The following is a 25,987-nucleotide window of genomic DNA, read 5'->3' as shown; positions in this document are numbered from 1 at the left end:
GGTTGAATTCCAGGCCTAAGTCTGTGCTGCTACAAGATGACAGTCTCAGAACAACAACAAACAGAACAGGTAGGCCTTGCCCAGGTAGGAATTTGCACCTTTCAGTGTGGAGGTGTGGAAATTTAGTAGAGTTGGGGAAGGTTCATATTGCAACAGAGTTGATAAGGGAAAAGCCACAGGGAGCCAATACTCAGTAGGCATGGCAAAGCCAATGGGCAGTTTCTGTCCCCTCCCTGATCTCTTGGATAGACCCAGCATGGCTTTTAAAGTCCTTTTGGAATACCATGACCCATGTCCTTGAATATGGAGTCAACATAGTACACAGGCAGGAATTCTGGCTGTGATCTTCATACTTTCGACTCCACTGTGCTGTCTAGATTCATGGAGTACTGAGTCCGCCCCCAGGATCCCTAGTCCTTAAGGGTGATGTTAGGATATGAAAGTCCTACTTCCAGGGAACTGTTATCTTCTTTACCTCAGAAAATGACTGCTTTGGATGCTGTGCAGTATTAAGCAGTCCTGGTCCTCTCTTCCTGGGAGTACAGAGAGATAGCCAGTGAGACCCTCCTTGTGCTGTGTGTGTCGTCTCTACCAGCTCCCACCTCTCTGGCATGTCCTGTCCTACACAACAATATGCTGACATTGAAAACTTGGCCAGAATTTATGAGTTGCTACAAGTTAAAACCTCCAAATCAGTCTAATGAACCTTCTCTTGCAGCCCTTCCCCATCTACCTACATAAATCAGCATCTTTGGTGCCAAACTTTGTGGATGAATCCAGGGCAGCAGTCACTCACAGCCACCAACAGTGACTTTTCAACATCTTTCTGAGTCTATGTGCTTACCCTATCCCTGTGACTTGCTGCCTACACACAATGGCCCACCAGACAGCATCTTTGTCCATGCATCTCATTTAGGGCAACTGTCTATGATGGCTGACAGTTATTACAAATTCAAAACCTATGGAAATTATCCTTCTTAGAGCCTGCCTGCACCCACAATGCTTTCTCTTTAAAGAAAATCTCTCCTCAAAACCCTATGAAATGAAGCAAAATTTCTTCTAAGTATAAGCTAAAGAGTCACACTTCAGAACAGGAGTCATTGGTGAAAATCAAATTAGATGAACATATTTCTTTTCTTTCTGCCTTTTGTTTTTGTTTTGAGACAGAATATACTATGTAGTCCAGACTGGCCTTCTATCTCAGTTTCTCAGGTTCTAGGTTTACATGTGTGTCACAAAACATTCAGCTAATACATTGCTTCTAAATAATCCAAGGCATTTTTTAAGTCCCGTCACTTGGATCTTCTGTGGATGACACAGATCAGGATGAGATAGAAGAGAACAGGAACACTCCATCCCTTTGACAGTTGTCACCAACTCTTTAAGTCCAGGAATCCAGACAAAGAATACTCTAAAGAGTAGCCACCAGTGAGTCAGGCAGATCTTCCTGCATGGAGAACCCTGGTGATCTCCCAGAGCCTGATGACCTGCAGTAGGGGTCACAGGTGAGGTGAGTTCAATTCATCTGACTGGGAGACTCAGGAAGAGTTCAACAAAGTCTTCACTATCCCATTGCAGAGGCCCATGAGGCAGTTAAGAGGTTCACACTGGGAGAGAGTAAATGCTACACACACACACACACACACACCCTAGCATGAAGCCATTCTGGCTGAACTTCAGATAACAGCCTGAGAGTTGCTGATAGCCCCAGAGCACACATGTCCTTTCCTCTAGAATCCAACCTGCCCTCGTCCCAGGTTAGGTGCATGGTGAAGGGAACCCAGAGACCACTAAGGTCAACTGGGGGTTTTAGGAACTCCTGTGTGCCTAGTAACTCTGTACCTTTTGAAGGATGCCAGGCCACTAATTTGTCCTAGGAGGTGACAAACTCAGTGATATCTGGCAGTACAAATGTATAATATTATTACTATCCAATAGTCCAGGAGCTACAGTTAGAAAATCATTGATGGAAAAGATCCACATGCTCCTTTATCCCCCTGACCTGCAGGTCCAGCACATCTCAGATCTCCTACTACTGGGCTGGCTCCTCAGTATGTGTGACCTCCTCCTGTATCAGTGATGCTTTGCCTTAGGAGAAGACTACTCTCTGGGCTTTGGTAGGGGAATTTGGAGTAAGTTCTGGGTTTGAACTCTGGTTACCACCTTGGAGAAAGATACCTTTATCTGCTGAGTCATTTCACAGGCCCTGGTAAGAGAATTTGGAGACACACACTTCCTACACTGCCTTTTGGCATTTCTGTGGGTTACACCCTCTCTGAAGTCTCAGGATCTGACTCTGCAGAACATATCAGTTTTAACTAAGTCTCCCTAAGTCCCCCTTAAGAGTCTTGTTCTGCTAATCCTGCAGCACAGGGAGATCAAGGATTGTACTAACTGGAGAGGTCAAAGACACCAAAAGTAAATCCACAGAATCAAATAACCTGATTTAACAGGAGGCCACAGAGACTGAGCCAACAACCAGGGAGCCTGCATGGAATTTACCTAGGCCTTCTGCATATATGTGACAATTGTAAAGTTTTGTCTTCTTGTGGGACTTCTAGCAGTGGGAGCATGGGTTGTCTCTCATTCTTTTGCAGACTTTGGGGCCCTAGTCCTCATACTAAATCACTTTGTCCAGCCTTAACACGAGAGAGGTGCTTAGTCTTAGTGCAACTTAATATACCATGTTTTATTGACACCCACGGGAGGCCTGTCCTTTTATGAATAGAAGCACAGAAGAGGAGTAAATTGCGGGGAGAATGGGAGAGATGTACAGAAGGGATTGGGAGAAGAGGGGGGATGGGAAACTGACATCAGAATATAAAAATGAATGAATAAATGGCTAAACAGATACTTTTTTAAAATCCTAAAAGTAAAAATAATAATAAAATGAATTTTAAAAACAAAAAAGAGCATTGTCCAGATTGAGGAGAAGGAGAAGCAGGAGCCCATAGACCATGGCATTTAACCAATTAGAAGTTAGTCTGGTGAAATGATGGACTCCCAGGCTTGAGTCTGTGTTGTAGCAGGGGACACTGTGTACCACTGATAGGAACAGAATAGAGGAACCTAGCTCAGACATGAATTTGGATCCAACATGGAGTAGGTAAAGTGTGTACTGGAACTGGACAAGGACATTGACCTGAATTGAGAAGGCAGAAGTTACTTGCTGCCCACAGGAGACAGTGGGAAACAGATATGGCCAAGCCAGTCCTCCATTCCTGCTTCAACTTTAGCCTTTGTAGAAGGCACAGCAGGGTTGCCAAGTTCCTTCTACTTTACTAGCAAACCTCCCTTTAATCTGGAGTCACTGAATTCACAGTCTGTTCAGTAACAAGCCCAAGGCATGTGTTGGGGTGGAAAGGAGGCTGCAGAAAGCTATAACTGGAAACATCAGGAGGGCATCTCTAGGAGATGCATGCTGAGGATGTCACAGGAGAATTGATGCGGCTCTGAGAAAGGTTACGTGGATGGAAGAGAATTGCATGTGCAAGCCAGCCACCCTGAAAATTGCTCCCTACTTCCAGGATTTACAGATCCTGCCACATCCAGGATCCCTCCTACACTGCAGGCATGATTTTAAGTCTACAAATCACCATCTGGCTCAAACATAGCTGTTTCATTGAAACACACAGAAAATCTGCACCTCTGAAGTACCTATCCTCTAACACCCCATCTCCATACTGCCCTACTCCATGGCCAGCTCCTACAGAGATCAAGTTTAGGTTTGTTTATCTACTCAACAAACATTGAATGAGGGTATTCAGCTTCTAGTGACTGGTAGTGGCTAGGATTTCATAGCCTATAATACAGGTCTCTTGAAGTAGGAGCTCCAGAATAATAAAGAACAATAAAGTTTTTCTGCTCCCCCAAATCCAAACACCATCAGTCTCATCCTTAGGTCGACACAAGAACACCTACTATAGTCTCCCTACCTCTTCCTTCACCCATCTCCAGGGAATCTCACAGATCTTCCCTTAATGTCACTAAACCCATACATTTTTTCAGTCCACACCTGTAACAGGTATTTCTTGGGAACCCACAGGACACTGGGACCAGGGAAATAGGTAGGCTAACTGTCAGTCTTCAACTTTTCCTCCAATCCTCCAAGTTCAGTCCCCCAGTGCAATTACCAAGACTGAAGCAGATCTTCTGCTGTCCCTACTCCTCGTTCACTGCCCCCATTTCTGGGGGACTAACTAAACAGATCCTGCCATGGTGATGTCCAGGCCAGAGCTGCAGCTGAGAGCCATGTCCGGTCCATGGTCCTACTGCAGCAAGGGTATGTGTTGATGTTCCTGGCCCATGATAGCACGGGATACCAAAGGAATCATACATGATGAAATCAGAGGACCCTGCTGAGCCATCTCTGCTCTTCACTGTCCCTAGGGAAGCATACCCTACCCCCCAATGGACATGGCAACAAAATAACTGGCCCCAACCCTCACAGGAGAACTCCTCCCCACATTTTGGAGAGATGACTCCACCCCTCACCACAGGCACAGGAGAATTGGCCCGGATGGCATGGGTATGGAGAGCTGGCTTCACTTTTTACTTGAGGGGGTGGCCCCAGTGGCCTGGGCTGACCAGCTTAGCTGCCATCCAGGCCCATATACAGGGCCTTGGGTTGTTCCACCATAACATTTATCCCAACTATGTCCTGCTGGAGTGTGTGAAGTGTCTGGTCCTGTGGAGCAATACCTGCAGATGTCCATGACTCTGGGACAGCCACAGGCTAGCTGAGAAGAGTTTCAGTGAGGGATCAGAGATGGTGCTACACCAGAAACCAGAGGCCTTGAACTAGAACAATGACTCATTATATGGATATTTTCATGTGACATACTTCAGCTCCAATGTCATTAAGACAAAGAAAGAAGGGTTAAAGAGGCAGGAAAGATGGAGGAGCAAAGGGTTTTTTTTGGTTATTGGTGGTGGTTTTTTATTTGGTTGGTTGGTTGGTTTGGTTTTAACTTTTTAAATTTTGTTTTGGGAGGACACTATGAGGGCGAGAGACAGATATGGGGGGATTGGGAAATGAGTAGACTTGGGGTACATGATGTGCAATCCCCAAAGAAGTAGCAAAGAAATTATGTTTTTTAAAAGAAACCTATAGAAACAGAAAGAGTAGAAGGAAATGAAGAAAAGATTTCAAGACCTGAAAATGGAAATGAAATTGCAAAACAAAAAACCAAACTGAGAAAAATCTGAAAATGAAAAATTAGGAACTCAAACAGCACCCACAGTCATACTTCAACAATAGAATGGCAGAGATTGAAGACAAAATCTCAGGCATTGAAGACTTGATAGAAGAAATGGATACATAATTAAACAAAAAGTTAAATCTAAAAAATACTGGCACAAAACCAATACTGACTACAACCCAAGAGGGATTGTGTAATCCCTTCTTCTTCCTTATAAGGGGTCATATCTGCACACTGAAGCCACAGTATAAGATGTGGCCATTACCTCAAGTCTATTGGCAGAACAAGATGCCACTATATTTCCCTTTTTGTCTAAGTAAGAGGGCTTTAAATCTGACACAGAAACTATATACAATGATAACAAATATCAAGTATAGTCCAGGAGAAAGAAAAATAAAATATAACACAAATTTAGACCTACAACCAGGAAAAGCAACATTAAACAAGAATCACATACTAAATGTCCAAGCCAAAGGTAACGGCATATAACACAGATTACTCCAATAGGAAAGTCTTTGGTGTGTGTGTCCTATTCTAGAAAGTCGAAGTCTTGTATCTATTATGCTCTAGCTAAGATAAGAGAGGACATTACCTGTGACTATCTGGCCTTCAGTCTCATCAAAGACCTGAAAAGGAAATAACATTATTAGGATAAGCAGGAAGTGCAAGCAGACAACTTCCTAAAGGTGTTACAAATGACAGAAAGAGCAGGCTACCCAGGACAATCAACCAAGGTCTCACAGTAATGTCAGGGCAAACAACTTTGGCTAAGGCCTAAAATTTTAAAAACTGTCCTACCCTGACTTGGCAAGGTTCAGCTGTCACGTTTCATTTGTCTCCTGCTTTTCCAGTTAGGACAGCATGCTCTTTGTCAGAGGTCAAGGCAAGGGCAGTTCTTTGCACAAAGTGGCAAGTTTGCCAAGAAGAAAATGAACTCCAAATGGAGTGTCACCAGTGCCCATCATACTCTTTGGAATAACTCAGTGCTACCAGGAGCAATTATATCTCACATCAATGGTGTTCTAAATTACTGAAACATTTAAATGCCATGTTCTGTAGGTCTTTGAAGTGTTTGAAGATCAAATATCTATGCTGACTACATCTATGAGTATATAGAGAACCTGACTAATATAACTAGGTATAAGAAATATGGATGCATGGGACTGATCCAGACAACCACCCACCGAACCCGGGTGACAGAGAAGAGGCCTTGGCAATCTGTGGGACCTTGGAGAGTGGAGCAGTATTTATTCCTGGCATACAGAAGGACTCTGGGAAGCCATACCACATGGAGGGATGCTCTTTCAGCCTGCACACATGGGGAAGAACCTGGGCCCTTCCTGGGATGATGTGACAGACTCTGAAAATCTGTCATGGAGGCCCTTGCCCTCCCTGGGAAGCAGAGGGGGGATGGAGTGGAGGTGAGGGATTGGGAGGACTGGGGGCGGGGGAGGAGGGGAGGGAGAGGGAACTGAAAGTGACATGCATAAAGAGTTAAATATATATATATATATGTATATATGAAGCATGGATGACCTGTAATTCTCAAAAACATATATCGCTTACTGACTTAAGCTTCCCATATGTAAATTAAGCAATCTTTAAAAATATGTGCAGCCTAAGGACAATAACTTCAAAAATCGTAATGGTATACATTTATATGTAAATATCTTTATCAGGCGTAGAACTGTATAATGCAAAATAATAAAATCTAAATTGTATCAATAGACAAATATGTTAAGTACATGTAGAAACATACATACATACAATATGATGAAAACAACTTTACACTTATGTGCAAAAACATTATAAACAGAAACAAGAACGAAGCTGGGCCGTTGTAGTGCACACCTTTAATCCCAGCACTCAGGAGGCAGAGGCAGGCAGATCTCTGTGAATTTGAGGCCATAATAGTCTTCAAAGAGAATTCCAGGACAGTCTCCAAACCTACAGAGAAACCCTGTCTTGAAAAATCAAAACAAAACAAGACAGAAACAAATATAATTTCTAGCTTGAAGCAATATACAAATTATCCAAGACAGGAATACAAAATTTATTTTACATAATTATAAACATACAAGAATCTATAACAATGTAAGTTATTTATAGCTAATAGTCACTAACGCAGTTCACAAGAAGATAGAGTAATCTACTTATATCTCATCCCATTCATTCACTTTTCCACTTTTCCAAAAGAAATTCCTCAGTTTGAACTTCATATTCCACCCCCAACCCTACACAACTTATAACCAACCTTAAGCAGGTGACAATTATCATATCCTTGGGATAAACCTAAAGACTATCTAAGCCAGCTGTAGCAAAAGGGGAGTCATTTTCTAGAATTATTTCCAGCTTTCATGTGGGCAAACTTGTCTCTTTGAGATTCTGTTTAAAAAAAAGAAAAAGAAAACTGAAGCAATGGTTAAGCCTCAAGAGCTGTAACATGTGTTGCTGGTCTCTGAGTAGCAGGTAATGCTTGTCTGAAGTTCTTATCTGAAGCTCTGGCCAGAGTGTTGTAAGAAGGCAGGCCATCTCAGCTAGCTAATCTGAATTATCTAGAGCAATTTTAGTTATACTTGAGCGATGCTACCAGTTCAAAGACATCATTTTAAATTGAATGGAATCAATGTTATTGGGCCTCATCTTCTTTCTGGAGACTTCAGAGATTGATATTAGGGAATTTTATTATTCACTGCGGAAGACTTAAACATTAATATCAAAGCATAAAGTTAAAATTTTTATGGGTATGCATACAAGGAAAGGTACCAATAAAGACAAAAATATGTATGGGGCAAAATAAGAGTGTTGAGAGATAACCAAGTTTTGACAATAATAGTCCCTAGATTTTGGGTTTCTTTTGTCAGACACCAAATGGTTCTTCTGATATGAGAAAGAAATTCTCAATTTTTCTTTCAACAAAATGCCTGAATTTATAGAACTAGAGAGCTAAAATCCAACTGCAAAGTTAGCTTTGATATTTAAGTGACTTAGGACTACCACTATACTGGGAAGTAAGGCCATATAGGTGTTTATGTAGTGAGATTTTACCCTGTTTTAGATATTGGTACCATAAGTCATATTCTTCTTTGTTTGGTGATTCTTTCTGGATAGCTATCCTTTCGTTTTTAGGCATCTAGATTTCCAATGTCTTTGTCTTCTTAAAGATGGGTATTTGCTGTTTCCCTGCAAAAACAAGAAAAGAATCCTGCCCTGACCTTTGTGAGGTTCCCTTACAACTTGGGGGATTTTCACACTGATGGATGAGCTATCATATATTCTCATCAAGAGGTTTCTCCTGTTCAAATTGCATCTTGCTTAGCTTTGATGGTATCCATAGCTTTTTACTCCTGTTGAAACAAAAGTGAAACCCCTTCCTCAATGTAACACATATCCTGGTTTCCATTCTGAGGTCAACACATCATTGAAGTACACTGGTTGATTAACTCACAAGTTTTTTCTAATGCCCAATGTCTCTCCACAGCTGTTGGTTCTTTCTCATTAACACTGACAAAATTCAAGGTTAGTAAGGCATTATGCAATTTGTTTTGGAGGGTCTTGGTTCTACCTGCTTGTATATGGAGCATTTCTTTTAAGGAGCAAATAGATCTCTCAACAACTGCTTGTTCTGCAGGATTGTGTAGTACACCTGTAATATGCTTTATGTTATAATATTTTTAAAATTGCTTTATCTTACTAGATAAATGATGGAGCATTGTCAGTTTTTATTTGTGCAGGTATATGCATCCATAATAGGCAATTACAAAATCATCCATTTCAGAGCTCAAAGCAGTTGCCCATTGATATCCTGAAAATGTGAATATTGTGTCGTGGGCATATTTTAATTTTCCAAATTCTGCAAAACAAAACCCATCCATTTGCCAAATTTCATTTCTATGCATACCTTTAGTGTTACTACCTGCAGGCAAAGGAGTTTGGTTATAAAAAGTTTTTTGTTGTTGTTGTTTTTTGTTTTTACAATTTCCATTTCATGTGGTGTTTTTTTATGAAATTTTGAGGCCTCTAGCACAGTTTCTAGTAATATCAGTCAAATTAATCATTTCCTTGTGCTAGAGGACCTGGCAGCAGACCTATATGGAATCTGATGTTATACACACACATATGCACACACACACACACACACACACACACACACACACACACACATACACACGATACTTATTCCTGATTATTTCTTGTAATTGTATAAATAATGACATTAATTCTGTATCACCAGCAAAAATTCAGCAGTTTCAATGTGTAAGACAACTCTTTCTGAATACTGAGAGTCAGTAACTATATTTAGAGGCTCTGCAAAGTCTATTAGTACTATGAGAAAAAATACAGTTCTGCCTTTTTCTTTTGGGAAAATTGATTATTCTAATAAAACTTTATTTTTTTCAAACACAGCCACAGCGGCAGAACCTCATGTTTTAGCACACACAGACTTATAGTATTTTTTTAATATAAAACAGAGTTTATGAAAGTTTTTTCCAGTTTTTGTTTCTGTAATCCCATTAGCACAGGGACTTTGGCATCAGGTGGGAATGAAGCGCAGCTAGGGCTGCCACCAGGCAGTCACTGGGCACAGGAGGAGAGCATCAGCCTGGGAGTGGATTCACTCACACATGCAGTAATACTCACCTACTGGCCAGCCACAGCACACACACAGCATATGCAGACATCTATACAGCACCAGCCATAAGCCCCAGTGCTCCACTCTGGGAAAGCCCAAATGTGACAACCCAGATAACGAAACCAGTTAAAGTAGAGGGAGTTTGCTCACTTTACAAAAGAAGCAATCATAGACTGCTTTTAAATGGCCAGCAGTCCAAATGCATTAAAAAAAAAAGCGATTGGTTTACACAGAACTGTTGGAACAGATCTATTGTGTAAGCAAAATGATTCACATCTTGAAAAAGCTTGTTCCAGGGCCAGAGATATTTAAACTGGGAAGCAAGATAATAGTTCTGCCTAGTTTAACATTCCAGACTTAAAGGAATGGAATTAAAACATGGAAACTGTGGGCCTCCTTTCCTAAGGGTGGAAAAGCCAGGATAGAGGCAGAACCACTGCCTTCACTTAAACTTAGGGCCTTGCAGACCCCATTGGCACTGCCAGTGACTTACTGGAGGCTGGCACTGCCATCTGCAGGAGAGCCCAGGGGAGAGGATGCTCCAGGTGGAAAAGAAGCTGGCACCAGGGAAATTATGGACTAGAGAGGGAGAACCAGGGAAGGATGAACCAAGGATAGATAACTCCTGGGCTCAGTTTCCCTAGATTCTCAAGAGACCCTCTCTTAGGCCCTTAGAGACTGGTAGCCCAGTGGTAATATGTGGTAACTAGCAAGGATATAGGGAGGAGCCCTAGAAAAGTAGAACCTCTGAGGGCCACAGGCTCAAGAAGACATGGCTACCTCCCCTGAAGGCACACTGGAAATTGAACAGATAGATGTCCTTACTATAATAAACTGGGAGGGTAGGTCCAAATTCTATTATGCAGCGTGTTCTAAACAGAGCCCCACAGACTGCAATAGTGACAGCTTCTATACGCATGACACTGGTGCCCACCCTACCAAATGTATTGGCAGTCTTTAAGTCCATTACTATAGCCACTGGGACCTGCTGCACTGGCTGAAGTTGTGAGTAAAACAAAAAAGGAAATTCAATCCAACAACAAACAACTCCCAGTTCCATCTCACAGCCTTTGCTTTACACACCCCAGCCAATCCTCTCTGTGGTCTCTCAGGGCCAATTAGGGGCAAATAAACATTTAGTGGCAAGAGTGGAAGACAAGCAAACTATTAATTGCTGAATGCCCTTTCTCTTTCTCACAGATCAAAAAGAGCCTGGGCCTAGATCTTGCAAGAATAAGTTTCCCTACAACCAGCTTCAAAAAGGCAGTGCTGGGGTAGGCTCAAGGCCTTCTGGGGACTAAACGTCACTCTTCCAGCTACAGGTCTGCCTCAACATATTCTGGGGATCAACTTTGTCTCCGACTTCAAAGATCAGAACATGAAAGCATCCCTTGGTGAAGAAGAGAGAACCCCTCAGAAAATGGAGATAGAGGCAGGCTGTGTACAGCTTAGAAAATCTGATCAACACAATAATGTGACCTCTCTACAAGCCCTCAATACTAGATTTATCTAGTGGGAGAGGGTGGGGCTGAGGTCACAGAGCCATCTGCAGAGCAAGTAACACTGTGACCTTAAAAGCCTGGCTCCACAGCTAGTAAGACAAGAAAAAAAGAAAGAAAGAAAGAAAGAAAGAAAGAAAGAAAGAAAGAAAGAAAGAAAAAGGCCCCTCTACTCTTGACACCTTGAACAACAACAACAAAAAAAGAACGACAACAAAAACAAGATTCTGGGGGCATCCTGATGCTCTGCTGTTAAAGGAGCAACTGCCTTCCTTCCTCCAAGGCTACACAAACACACCTTTCCTCAAGTACACGGCCATGCACACACACACAATTTCTCCAAGGAGGCTGACTGAATGCACCCACCCTGGCCCAACTCTAAGACACAAGTTCCCTTTGCAGCAAAGGGGCTAGTGAGATTCCCCGAGCTGGGGTCAGTAGACCCCTTCCTTCCCTGCCCATTGCTCTCTCGGTGGCAGGGATACTCACAATCAGGGCTGCCATGGGGAGGGTCTGCTCTGGGGCTGTCCTTCCGGCCACCGGCTCTGTTTATCTTGTCCAGGCCAATCTCTTGGCATGGTCGAGCTTGCTGGAGCGAGAAGACTTGGGCTGCCTTGAGCCCTCCGCTCACCCCCTTTCCCAGGCTGGACCCTCAGCCTTGGGGCGTTCACACGTGTTAGTAGCTATTAGACAGTCAGCCTGTGTGGCCCCAGGAAGCACCCTCTCAGTCTTAGTTTTCCTCAATCAGATTCAGGTCCAGGTCCTCAAGCACAGTGTCAGCTTGTTTAGCGCCTGCCGTCCCCACGGCATGGCCCCCACTTCTTCCTCTTCACTCTCACTCAGCATGTGGGATGAACCCTCAACAGTACTGCAGGAAGCAGAGAGGGGTGGGGCTACAGGCCATGAGCCACGGTGGAGAGATTCTGCTGCCTTCTCAAGCTGTTTCTTGGAGGCAGAGACCTCCAGAGTACGGTTTCTGATTCATCTTGTCAAAGTCTAAGGAAGGCAGTAGGTACCGGGAGTCCTCTTCATGACGCTGCTTGACCCCAGTTTTGCGGGCATCCAGGTCACAGGGCTGCAGCTTCGGGGAAGGTTGCAGAGACCTCAAGGTCTCCAGGGAAGCTCTAGGGAAGATGCAGGGGAACTCCGGGAAGAGGGCAGGAAGCGGCTCGCTTGTGAGCCCAGGCTGGGTAACAGGGACTCAGCATCACTCTCCCAAGAACCATTCTGAGGGGAGGTGGCGCAGGGTTGAGAGGAATCTTGGGCCAGGGCCAGGCTGAAGAAAGGAGGGCTGTAGGGTCTGTGGGCTGAGGCACATTGAGAAGAGGCAGTGGGAGCTTGGACGAACCTGAGGCTGGAGACCCGCTGCCCTGGTGCTTGATGGGAGTCCACAGCTTGGAGGGGGCAGGCAGTTGCCAGAGAGACAGGTCCACAGGCACCGAGAGTGAGCTGCAGTGCCTCTTGGATGGAGGGGTGGGGGGCACAGGAAACTTCCCTGTGTCTGGGGGTTCAGGCCTTAGTACTGGGGACAGGGGCTGCTCCTGCGGGGACGTTCCCCAACTGGGTGGTGTGAGGTGCAGGCTCAGGCCTGAGGCATGGTAGCTGAAGTTGAGGCTGTCCTGGAACTCTGCACAGGAACAGTAGGGCAGGCCTCTCCAGGGAGCGTCTTCATGGCTCCTCCAGCTCCCAGGGACAAGGCAGAGCAGCTCTCCAGTTCTGCCTCTTGCATGGAGTTATAAAGGCTTTGAACCAATTTACATATTTCTCCTGAGTTAAATCCTGCCTTATCTGATTTGTTTGCATCAGTGTAGAATGTATGGACTCCAGAGATTCGTGTTTTCCTTACAATGTGTGGAAGATCCAAATGGGTTTTTTGTGATTTTTATTCTCTCAGGTTTGGGATATTTGTTGCTCGTCTTCTGGGTTCATTCCTGTCAGTTGACAAAATCTTAAATTTTCCTTTTAAAATCAAATCTGAAATCTTTTCTATAATGGTTTAATTTCTTATTCACTTTATGTGGTGGAAATATCCATTCAAATATATCTTCTCTCTGCATCAAAATCCCTGAAGTGTATTTCCTAGATGGCAATATCACCAGAATGCAGTTAAGCTTTGGATCACATGATCACTATGAGCCTCCTGTGTTTTCTCTTTCTAACCAATTCAATTTCTTTTCAGCTTCAGTTGATAATGTTGTTGGACTATGTAAGTCCTTGACCCCTTTTAGGGTCTTTTTCAAAAATTTTAGATCATATCCTTCTACTCCAATAATGGTCTATAGCTGGGAAATTTCTCCTAGCAATTTTTGAAAATCATTAAGATCCTGATATCAATCTCTACTGATCTGTACTTTCTGTGGTCTAATTTTCTGTAGACCTAATGTAAATCCCTAAGTAATTAATAGAATCTCCTCTCTATATTCTTTTTCAGGAGCAATTTGTAATCTCCAGTGACATAAAACTTTCTAGAACTTTTTTTCTAACATTTCTGCCTTAGAATTAGCCAATAAATATCACCCATGTAATGATAAAATTTACATTGTGGAAACTGTACATGAGTTATTTTCATGGTTTTTGTATAAAATTTTGTATAAAATATTGGCACATGATGGGGCTACTTGCTACTTAACCTTCCATTAATATCTGTTGACAGGCTGAGAATTGTAAGTAGGCACCGTGAAGGCAAATTTTTCCTTATCTTTTTCTTGTAAAGGTAGAGTGAAGAAAGTTTTTTAAGTCAATAACTATAATAGGCCATTCTTTAGGTATCAAAGAAGGTACAGGCATTCCAGACTGTATAGAAGCCATTGGCTGAATTACTTTATTGATGGCTCTCAGGTCTAAGCATTCTCCAATTTCCAGATTTCTTTTTAGTAACAAATATAGGAGTATTCCAAGGGTTGACAGATTCTTTGATATGTCCAGCATTTAGCTGTTCCTGAACCAGCTGTTCTAGACCCTCTAGCTTCTCAGAAGTCATAGGCCATTTCCCAACCCAGACAGGTTTGTCAGTTAGCCATTTTAAGGGTAGAGTTTGACACTTGTATTCTGTTTTTGTACAGTCTGGATTGTCAGGGTCTGTTTTATATAGTGCCTTATAATGTTTTTTCCATAAACATGAATTTGTTTATGTGTAATTTATGATACTAGAGAAATATTAATCTGGATATCCCATTGCTGCAATAGATTATGACCCCATAGATTTACTGCTATATTAGTCACTATGCTCTCAGCCTTCCTCTTTAGTCTTCTGGCCCTATGTATTCAACACATCTTGTGCTTTGTTTTACCAGAGATAGGGTTCCAATACCTGAAAATTGAACTTCTACCTCCTGAAGAGGCCAACTTGGATGCCTAGATTCTGGAGTTGAAATGGTAACATCATCACCTGTGTCCAGTAATTCTTCAAGTATAACATTATTATTATTATTATTGAACTGTTTAATTATGATATATCCAGAAAAACTTTATGCATACACATATAATCAAAACTGCCCTCCTGGGATAAACATTCAGATTTCTTCAAAAAAGGAAATTAAGATTTTGATATTCTTTCCAAACTACTAATACAGTTATATTCATAATGGTGATTCTAACTCTTAATATTACCTGAAAATAGTTGACCTTCTTTATAAAAACAACCTTGAGAAGAATTTAATTGCTGGGTCTTGTGGTAGATTAATTCCTATTTTCCTAAGAAACCACCAAACTGATTTCAAAAGTGGCTGTACAATCTTATAATACCACTAGGAAGTGTTTCCCTTACTCTACATCCTTAACCAGTCTGTAATACCTATATAATTTCTATAAGTTCCTCATTGTTAGCTCTGTTTTGAAACCAGTTTTTCAGGATATTAAATGGATTATCAAGCTAATAACAATTATGGCTATGAATGAGTATGTTCCAGGTAGTTTGAATACCTTTTCTAAAATTCTATCCATAGCAGAAATGAAAAAAAATTAAATTCCTGTATAGTAATATTATCTGCCATTGCCATGGAGAAGTTAATTTTATTTATTTATTTTCTTGCTTATTTATTTATTAGCTTATATTGCAAAATATCCAGTAATTTATGTAAAGTAAAATCTTGGAAAATAGAGGCCTGATGGTTTGCTCACTGAGTTTATGTTACAATAATGCTTGGTCAGCAGGTGTCATAGCTGCACCACAGAAGCAAATCCAGGGACACCAAAACTCCTGTCTAATTTGTCTCATATGTCTCACAACCTGTAAATTCTAATCAATACACAATAAACCTAAACTGAATGGATATTTGATGCTGTAACAATAAATGGCACAGTTACTGAAAGTAAAACTAAGTATTTATTTTAGAAATTACTCACAAGATACCAAACAAGTGACCCAGATGAGCCCAGTAGATTTCTGCTGCCGAACCGGAAGCAGAAATCCGGGAAAAATCCTGTGTGCTGTCTTTTATGCCTTCCCCCGTAACGCCCCCTAGCCATGCCCAAAAGTGGGCCTGGCTAGTGACGTAGTTCACCACCTACATATGTGTACATCTTTATGTCCGTCCGTATACGTCTTTAGTCATGCCTAAAGTGGGTGTGGTTAGCAGTGTGGTAAACTGCTCTTACCTCCTCTGTATGTACCTCTAGTAAGTCACATGGTTAATGGCGGCATACAGGCTTCCTCCTACAGATTTTTGTTAGAGAGAAAGGAAAAGGAAGCAACCTGCGTGTGCAGCAGGGGCTGAAGTGCTGGGAATTTCTGGTAGGCCAGTACATCAGGGAAGCCATGTTAGGTTGGAGCTCCAACTATGGAGGTGTGTGCTGGGCAGTAACCTAGAGGAGGGCTGCTGGAAGTAGAGAGATGGCTCTGGCACATGCCATGGTGATTGGCACTGCATGCAAAAATCACATGGAGGCATGAGGAAAAGCCATGGCAGTTCCAGGAAGTCAGGGAAAAGCTGCAGTAGTGGCAATGAGCAACCTGGGTGGGCTTGGGGAAGCCATGAGTGTGATACCTACCAAACATGCATGACAATAATCCATGCCTTAGAGGGGGCAGGTGTGGAATGCAGGTGGGGGATGGAAACAGAACAGGAGTACAGTGACCTGCATGGTCAGTCTCAATAACAGGAAAATCTTCCCTGAACCCCCAGTCAGCAGACATGTAAGTTGTCCTGGGAATACCATTGTTTACACATTCTGTCAGCAGAGGGCTCAAGATATAATCCTTGAGACCACTAGCTAGAGAACTGCTTCTCACCACACAGCAAACCTGTAGGATTCTGGACCTTGGATTTCTCAATCTACAAAACTGTAATTTGTTACTGTTTGTAGTTAATGATGTTATGGTTTTTTGCTTTGTTTCAGAGAAGTGGGTCTTGTTTTCTTGCCACATCTCAGCCTCCAATCACCTAAGGCCATAGTCACTGAGACCAGTTTATAGTTTATATCTATTCGGAGTAGCATTGTGAATTTGTGAAGGCAATATGGCTTAGGGAAATCAAGGTTTCTAATGGCAACTTAGATATATGAGAAAACCTGAACTTTCTGATACAGGATATGAGATTCCCTGTAGTCAACAGTGCCTAAAGATTCTGCTTCATTTGGGGAAGAAGATAGAGAGGATAGGGAGAGGATGATGGGAGAGAAGAAGAAAGGAACCCAATCCAATTGAAGTCTTAAATAAGATGGGGCACTTTGGGCCTCACACATGCAAACATATTGGCTGACTCTCATCAAAGTTTTCCCAGAAGGATAAGGACTATTCCACAGAGTGTTGGTCAGACGTGACTTAAAGGGCAAATGTTGAGTTAGAAATGCTTATGTGGTGAGATGGTCACACACATCCACTCAGAGCATCCATGAGTCTGATCAGTGACATTAAAAAAAAACTGATGGGCTGGATTGGTGTGCAAATATATGGTGCAGTATAAGGGGGAGAATAGATTCATGTCTTTTAGAGAGAAGCAGATCTCAACAGGGGAAAGCTGTGAAGAACGGGTTGAGGTGAGAGGACTACTTGCCATCAGGGGATATGTGGTATACCTGTCCTGGGCTGCCACAAGGATCATGTGTGTTCATGGCACTACTACAGCCTCAATCTGTGCTGATGTCCATGGCCATGTTACAACCAAGGGCTATGAGGATGCATGGGGTTGGGGCTGTCACATGTGGCCAAATAGGTGCTGGAGAGCCACACCACCACAGGCACTGTTCTGATCTGAATGGACTCATCCAGGCTTGAGCTGAAGCCAGGGATCATATCTTACAACATGACATGAGTCTGTGTTTATGTCCATGTTTCTTGTTACCATTGGTAGTGGTATGGATGACCACAGCCCAGGCATCCACCTGTGGTCTTTTTGGTGACTGGGGGTCACCCTGAAGCCAGGCTGATGCATATCCCTGTGGCCTGTGCAGCTACCTGGGGACATGGTGACATCCAGGTCAAGGATGCCACCCAGAACCATGTGTGAATCAGGGCTTCAATGACAAGTGGGCTCTATGGTGATGCCTGTGGCCCATATTACTGCCAAATGCCTCCAGAACCCCCAAATTCTATGCTGTACCTGTGGCCAAGTCTGAAGTCTGAGTGACATGTTTCTGCCGGGGCCATGTCAGCAATGTTAGTGGCCTGTGTTGCCACCTATGGCCATGGTGTTGTCCAGGTTCAAATTGCTACTGAGGGCCATGTCTGGGTCTGTAGTCCCACAGAAGTCAGGATCCACATCAATGTCACAGGGTCTAGCTACCCCTGAAGGCAATGAAGGTCCAACATTGTGGTGGGAAAGCTGGAGCACTAAAGCTCAGTATGCTTTTCCTGAGCCCCTTTAGCTCCTGAATCTTCTGGGGAAGAGTCTTCATCCAGAATTGCAGCTTTCTGGCCTTTAGGGCTTGGCCCACAGAAGGCTCGATGTCCAGCTGCCCAGTACTTTATCATCCTCTTGTTCAGAAGCTTCTCCTCCTCAGTGAAGTCAACTGCAGACAGAAGGAGATAACGATAAGTCCTACCCACATCATGCAGGTGCAATTTATGCTTTACTTTAACAAGCACAGCCTGAACCTGAACCCTAGGCCTGAGTTGAACTCTCTTCCCTCAGCCCTCAGAACCTTGCATCCATCCAATACTCTACTTGAATTATCCCAGGTGCATTCCTACCCCATTGTGTTGTCATTACTCCTAGCACAAGCTAGACTAGGAAAGATTCATATCCTAACATTGATATAGTTTGTTCTTTTCTGCTCAGAAATGGTGAACACTTGATCCCTTCTCTCCCAGAGCCCCAGTTTCCTTAGCTGTTGTGGGAGCTCAGTAATCTCTCCTGAATGCATCAGGAACTACGTTCAGATCAAGTAAAACAAATAAGACTCACCTTTCAAGCCCCAGAAGTAGGAGCCAAAGATAAAGGAAACATGGTCACCATGATCAGCCTGCACATGAGATGGCCTGATATCCTTATACTTGATATAGCTTGGCTGGTGCTGGAACTCATAGAAGTAGACAGGAGCCTGCGAGCCTGGGAGTGAGTACATGTTAACATAATGATTTCTCACATGCAGCTTTTCTGCCTAAACTATGGTGACAAGAAACCTTGCATAAAACTATCTGGAATCAGAGTTGGGTGGTGATCTCCAACCTGGAGAATTGACTATGGGAAGTATGTTAAACAGTGACTCTGGCAATCCCAGATGAGTAATGCTGAGAAGTCACTAACTAACATGTTTCTTCCTTTGAACCTGGAAAAGATGCAATTCATTTCCCCAATTCATAAAAATTCATTGAGGTACATGTCTTCAGGTGCCTAAATCAGAGACCTGATGATAACATGGGTCAGGCCTGGACACCACAGAGCTCAACTGGGACTTACAGCTTGCCTCACCCTTGGTCTTGATAAAGGTGTACTCACATTGAAAATGTGCTACTTGGAGTGCAGGAATCACAAACATGAAGTCCTCCATCAACTCTCTGAACTGTGCTTGGAAGGTCTGGGTGTCCTCAACATCCTCCATGTATTCCTGCATTAGCAGGTCACTACATTCATGAGGCAGCCTCTACACCAGGAAGAATCAGGAAGAGGGATGTTAGACACACTCTTGGATAGGTATGAAATAGCCTCCTTCTAAGGAATATTGCCAGAGATGAAACAGAGTATATGTGGAAAGGCAGAAGCTTTGGGAGAGACCAAACTGAAGAACACACAGACATTTCTGGGCATGACAATTGAGAACAATATATGGGAACCCTGTTTGTTAAGACAGGAGCCAAGGTCTCTTACCATCTGTGCTACTGTGCTCTTCATAACAGCTGGCAGGGTATCTCTGGTTATGGTTTTAATGACATCATCAAGGCCTGTCAACTGGGGGACAGAGGAGAGAGAGTCTTCAGTATAGGATGGGTTTGACCTAGATTAGAGTATCTCTGACTTCCCATTACCAGTCATTTGAGTTTAGGTTCCCAGGGGCTTAGAACAAGGTCTTACTAATGGTATTACCAAGCCACACTCATCACTGTCTACACCCATAATGCTGAGGACAGCATGAAAATCCACAGAGGTCAAGAGCTCCCGAGGGTGTCTAGGTAGAAATGTACCATCCACCACTGCAGGGATCAATTTGAAGACCTATGGGGCATTACCGATCAGTGTTGAACATCATTCACATAAATATTGTGATGCCTACTGAATGCACACACTATTTCCCCATTTCATATATCATCTCAGGATGCTATGTTAATTACAGAAGAAACTTCATGAAAATTAGCCTATTTGTTACTTCTGTACATAGTACTAAAAGGAAAGCTAACCAATGGGATTAGTTAGTAATAAGTACTGGCAATGCCACATTATGTTGACCAGGTCTGCTGAGTCACACAATTCTCCCAACCTGGTTCATAGCCAGAATCTCTTCTTCAGTCTTGTCTCATAGGCAGTGTACCATGGCCTCTGTGTCCTTGGCTTCACATCCTGATAAGTTGGCTACTATCTGTAAACAAAAAAAGCAATGCTTGGCTAATCCTTCCGAGCATTGAGCAGAGTTTCCTTGATTCCAAGTATTTTCATTGCCCCTAAGTATCACACCCTAATGTTTCTTGTCTGTGTAAGGACTTAAGTGGAATTATTTACTCTTTCTTTTTTTGCTCAGAGGTGATAACTGGGACAGGACTGTTCTATTGTTAGTTTTTGTGTGTGGTGTTCATGTGTGACAATAAGTATGGAATGTCATGTTTTGCCTGCAAAGGTCAGAGAGCACCCTTGGGTATCACCTGTCACTTTCCTCTTGTTTTGTCTACACCAGCTTACCTGGACTATGATCTCTCAGGGATTCTACTGTTTCTGCTTCCCATCTTTGCATAGGAGACTGGGTTTAATGACACATATTAACACTTCTAGCCTTAAGTGGGCTCTGGGGATTTGAAATTGGAACCCTATATTTGGACAGCAAGTATTTTTATCAGATGACCCTTTCCTCAATATATATGTCTGAGTTAATTTTTGTCAATTCGACAGAAGCCAGAGTAATCTAGAAAGAGGAACTTCAGCTGAGACAAAGGCCTCTATTGAATTGATCCAAAGGCATATCCAAGCATTTTTCAGATAAATGACAGAAGCTTGAGGGCCCATTCTATGGTGGTGATTAATACCTATGGGCAAGTGTATAAGAAAAGAAACTTAGGAGCCATGGGTAACATGGCAGTAAGCAGTGTTTCTACCTTGTCTCTGCTTCAGTTCTGGGCTACAGGGGCTTGACTTTGTGCCTACCCTGACTTCCCTTGAAGATGGACTATGAACTGGAAGCTGAAGTTAACCATTTGCTCCCCAAGTAGCTTTGGTCATGGTCTTTATCACAGACATAAGAAGTAAACTAGGAAACCATGCATATGTTTTTTTTTTTTTTACCAACTGTGGAAGTCATCGTGCTCAGCTTTTGTGTCAAATAACATACTCAGTAGACATAAAGCAGAGAGGATGGATTCTAAGTTTTATGCTTCACAAATTGCTGTAAAGAAGCTATTTCCCCTGATCCTTCTTTCTCCACTTATCATATTAACAGAGTACCAGAGGCAACGACTGATGCAGCAAGTAAGGACTGATATTTTAGTGTATACTCACTGTGTAGACCATCTCATGGGTATCAGAGATCAGGTCAGGCAGCAAGGCTACTCTACTCTGCATAATTGCTCTGTGGAAGATTCCTTTGGACATGGGGGACAGTACAAGTGAGGACACACTTGTGCCTCCTGCTGAACCACCAAAAATAGTGACCTGGCCAGGATTGCCTCCAAAGTGGGTGATATTCTGCTGGACCCACTGTAGGGCAGCCACTTGGTCCTCGTAACCCCAGTTTCCTCTGGCATGCTTGTCTCCAGTGCTGTGAAGTGGCAGGAACAGGAAACACAGGTTTGTTCATGTTCTACTCAAACAACATTAACCAGCCAAGTCCCAGCATTACCTGAAATAGCCAAGGACACCAAAGTGATACTGGATAGAGACCAGTAGATATATCCTCAGTAGCTGTCAGTATGGAACCATCATTCATGGAAGCCATTCCTACAACCAATGCACCACAGATGCCATGCCCAGCCCTAGTTCAAATAGACTGCCTATTATATTCTCTATTGATTTTTCTCTGTGCAGTTCGTATTACACACAGATCTCCTCAGGATCTCAGGACATGGTTCACAGATGGGGTATTCTAGGCCAATAGCTTATTTCCATTCCCATTTCCACAACAGGAAATCTCAGAATGCATTAATAGCTCTAGATCTAAAAAAATATCATTATTACACTCAGACACAACAAAGTGGCCCAAATAGGGGTATCTCCATGAGTGTCTTTCCTGATTGCTATTCAAAAGGGACATCAGATCCCATTGGTACAACAGATAACTTGCAGCTAGAAATTTTCATGATGTCAGTATATAACCCTCAAGCACTCTCCAGAGAAGTTCTGCCAAGTTCAACTAGGTAGAATTTCTGGTTTAATCAAACACCTATAGCCTCTTACTGCTCAGAGACTCTGGGCTCTGAGACATAAACCCAGGTTTAAGCAACTCACCAGGCCTGAGATGACCTTCTTGAACACACTATTATAAGATTACTAATTAGGGTCTAAACTACAGTGGAGCTCAGAATTAATTTGTCCCTTCCAATCTTCCAGAGAAAGGAACATCCTCTTCCCTAGCTGACTACAGTCTGACACTCACAGGTAGATTAGAACCTTCATGGGCATGAGCTGGTGTGTAGATGTTGAGATACAGGCAGTCCTCAGACATAAACGTGGGAGGCACAATCAGATTCATTCCCTTTGCAACCACTAAAGTCATTATATCAGTCTGTGGACACCTGATGAAATGGAAGACAGTTAGTCACAGATATGTGATAATCAAACATAAATCTTTGTCTGAATTTTCCCTCAGCCACATCCAGATACCACTTTCCATGATGCACTGATAACATGTGACTCTTCCCTAAAGGCCCTTCCTACCAAAGTAAAGGTTACCAGTCCTGTAGAAATGGGAATGGAACAGGACCCCTAGGGAGGCCTCTGGTTGGATAGTAACATCCTGAGGGCTAGTGTATGGAGACTGCTGGTATCCTCTATGAAAATGATTATCTTCCGGTACTGACATTCATCAGTGCTGTACCATTTAAATCCTGGTGTGGTTGTTAGTTTTAATTGTTGATGTTCCATAATGTGGAATCACCTTTAAAATGAATCATAATGAAGAATTATTTAGATCAGTGGTTCTCAATGTTTCTAGTGCCACTTTAATATAGTTCCTTATGGTGTTGTGAGCCCCCAACCATGAAATTATATTATTGTTACTTTATAACTGTACTTTGCTACTATTAAGAACAGTAATGTAATCCATGACATGCAGGATGTCTCAGTGTGACCTCTGGGGCTTGTAACCCACGTTAAGATCCAGTGGTCTAGAGCCTATTTGCCTTTGTCCTACCTGCAGCAAATTAGCTTGATTACCTTCATAGAGATAGGAATGCCTGCCTATTGTAGGAGGCACCATTCTCTAGAAAAGGGTCTATGAACTGACATCTCTCACACCACTCCATAGGTCAGGGGTCTCATGTGGAGAAAAACACAGTGGTTCTAAAGTTAGCTTAACAATGGGAATTCCCAGGAAGGTGTGGCCACCAACTTCACTCTTTCACACAGACAAGGCTTCCTGTCACTTGTCCTGTGTGTGTGTGTGTGTGTGTGTGTGTGTGTGTGTGTGTGTGCACACACATGATGGGGCTGTCTGAGTCCTGTCCTGTAAGTGGAGAGATGCCACATGGGGAAGGTAACCTGGGTCCTCTTATGTCAGCTGTGGAGATGAGGCCTCCTGGATTACCTAGGGCTGTAAAATTTGTCCATTTCCCTTCTTAAAAATAATTTTCAGGCAATTTGTAGTCAAGGTGACAGGCTCTGAGTCAAAAGAACAGGAAACAGAAAAGGTAGGCCTTGCTCAGGAAAGAATTTGTACCTTTAGGGGTGTAGGTGTCAAAATTTGGTTGGGTGGGGCAAATCTCTTATTTCAGAACAGAAATGCAGAAACCACAGGGAGCCAATAGGCAGCAGGTGTAGCAAAGCATTTTCTGTGCTTTCCCTGACATCTTAGATAAACCCAGCATGGCAACTGAAATCCTTTTGGAATTCCAGGATCGCTGCCTTAAAAATTGAGTCATCACAGGCCAAATATCTGATATACAGGATATCTGATGTGCAACCCCTTGGGGGAGGGGCATATCCCACAGGTTGCAAACCACTAATCTAGATATTGTTTGTCTGTGGGCAGGCGCTGGAAAAATTAACTTGATTACATTAATTGAGAGATGAATACCTGACCATTGCAGGAAGAAGCATTCCCTGGCCAGGCCCACTTTTGGGCATGGCTAGGCCCTGGGAATGGGGATTCTGAATTATATAAGCCTGGAGAGACTAAGTGAAGAATTAGCAGGCATGCATGTGACCTACAGGCTCTCTTCCTGGTTATGCATGAGATGTGATTGGCTTCCTTAAACTTCTGCCCATGTGGTTTCCAAATATGGTTGATTACAACCAGGAAATGTGACCCATAGTAAAATCTTTCGTTAGTATGTTACTTTTGTCGGGATCCTCTATCACAGCAACAGAACACAAACATACTTGCATATTGGGGTGCAGTGCCAACATGGGATCTATTGAAATGAATGGACAATGCCATTGTGTAGTGAGACACTCTTCATCCCACTTCCAGACTCTCAAAGTACCTCCTTCTTCTACATAGTCTCCTCACAGTTGAGAGCATGTGTGCCTGTTCTTTAGACAATGACACCCAGACAATGGATGGTCACACTGACTGAAGAGCGGCCTTAGTCTCTGCTCCTCACTCCAGAACCTGGAGCTAAGTCCATACAGATGTCAATTTCTCACCCAAGAGTCTGGCACAGTTGTTCTTCTCTAATCCTTGGCTCGTTCACACAGAGAAAGCTGCTATAGAGCTGAGATGGAGGAAACACTGCACTGTGGCCTAGAGATAAAGCCCGAGGTCCCCTGAACCCCAGAACTTACATGGCTGGGTGTCAGGTCCCATCTCTCACATCCTCCACGGCTCAGGGGGCTCAGGTGGTGCGAATCGCAGTGGTCCTACAGGTGGCTTGGCAAAGGAAATTCCCAGGAAGGTGTGGACACCAACATCACTGTCTTGCACATGGACAAGGCTTCCTCTTACCTGCCCAGTGTGTGTGTTCCTGATGGGGCCAGCTGAGTCCTGCCCTGCAGGTGAAGAGATGCCATCATCTGTCACCACACTTAGAATTCCTAGCTCATCATCATCGTGGTATAAGAGATGGTAATCTGGTTCCTCTCAATTCAGCTGTGGGATGAAGAGATGAGGAGTTCTGGAAACCTTGTCCATTGGCCCTTTTGAAAATTGTTAGCAAGGTTCAGAGCCACTTGGCATTATGAAAGAATTACTGTCGTTATCTGAGGTCACTAGGAGCTCCACCCACAGTCACACATGGAGGAAAGACACATAACTTCTGCTCTTCTGTCCCTGCTGGCTCCCTCTCATAGACATCCCTATCTCTCCACATGCCACAGGGCCCAGACTTAGGCTTTGATGGGGACATAAGGGGGTGCACACATCCACACTCTTAGCTGTCATCTCCACCAGCTCCTCCCTCCCTCATAATTCCCTCCCATAATCTCAGCCTCTGACTACAGAACCGGGCAGCTCTGACCTTGGTCCCCTCTGCTCACTTAGTCTCACCATGCACGTGGAGGAGGAGAAGCAGGAGCCCACAGGACACAGCATACAGCCAGCCAGGAGAAAGCCTATTGAATGACATGGTTGGAACTCAGGCCTAAATCTGCACAGCTACAAGATGACAGTCTCTCTGCAGGAAACTATAGAGGCTGGCCTTTCCCAGGCTGGGATTTAAACCTTTAGGGATGTAGGCGTGGAAATTTGGTTAAGCTTGGCAAAGTTCTTATTTAATGGAGATCTGTGAAAGTTAGAAATAGCCTTCCTTATATTAACAGGTGCTTGGAGAGACGGGGATAGGATGCTCTTCTCCTGAATATTTCTGGACCTTCTGATGCTCCCGTCCATTTCAGGACACACCTCATAGTCAAACATATTCACAGATGTCCTAAGCATGAAACATGAACCTCATAATATATCCAGGCCCAGGGGAATGGGGA

At 43.2% G+C, this 25,987-nt stretch overlaps 2 pseudogenes; both read right to left on the bottom strand.

The window, feature by feature from the left end:
• Nucleotides 1-12,063: 12,063 nt before the first annotated feature.
• LOC101822545 lies at nucleotides 12,064-17,919 on the bottom strand (annotated as a pseudogene).
• Nucleotides 17,920-18,102: 183 nt separating this feature from the next.
• On the bottom strand, nucleotides 18,103-25,632 carry LOC101844628 (annotated as a pseudogene).
• Between the last annotated feature and the right edge of the window lie 355 nt (nucleotides 25,633-25,987).

Source organism: Mesocricetus auratus, unplaced genomic scaffold (genome assembly GCF_017639785.1).
Source record: "Mesocricetus auratus isolate SY011 unplaced genomic scaffold, BCM_Maur_2.0 Super-Scaffold_100062, whole genome shotgun sequence".
Taxonomy (NCBI): Eukaryota; Metazoa; Chordata; class Mammalia; order Rodentia; family Cricetidae; genus Mesocricetus; species Mesocricetus auratus.
This window is presented reverse-complemented; position numbering and strand designations above follow the sequence as displayed.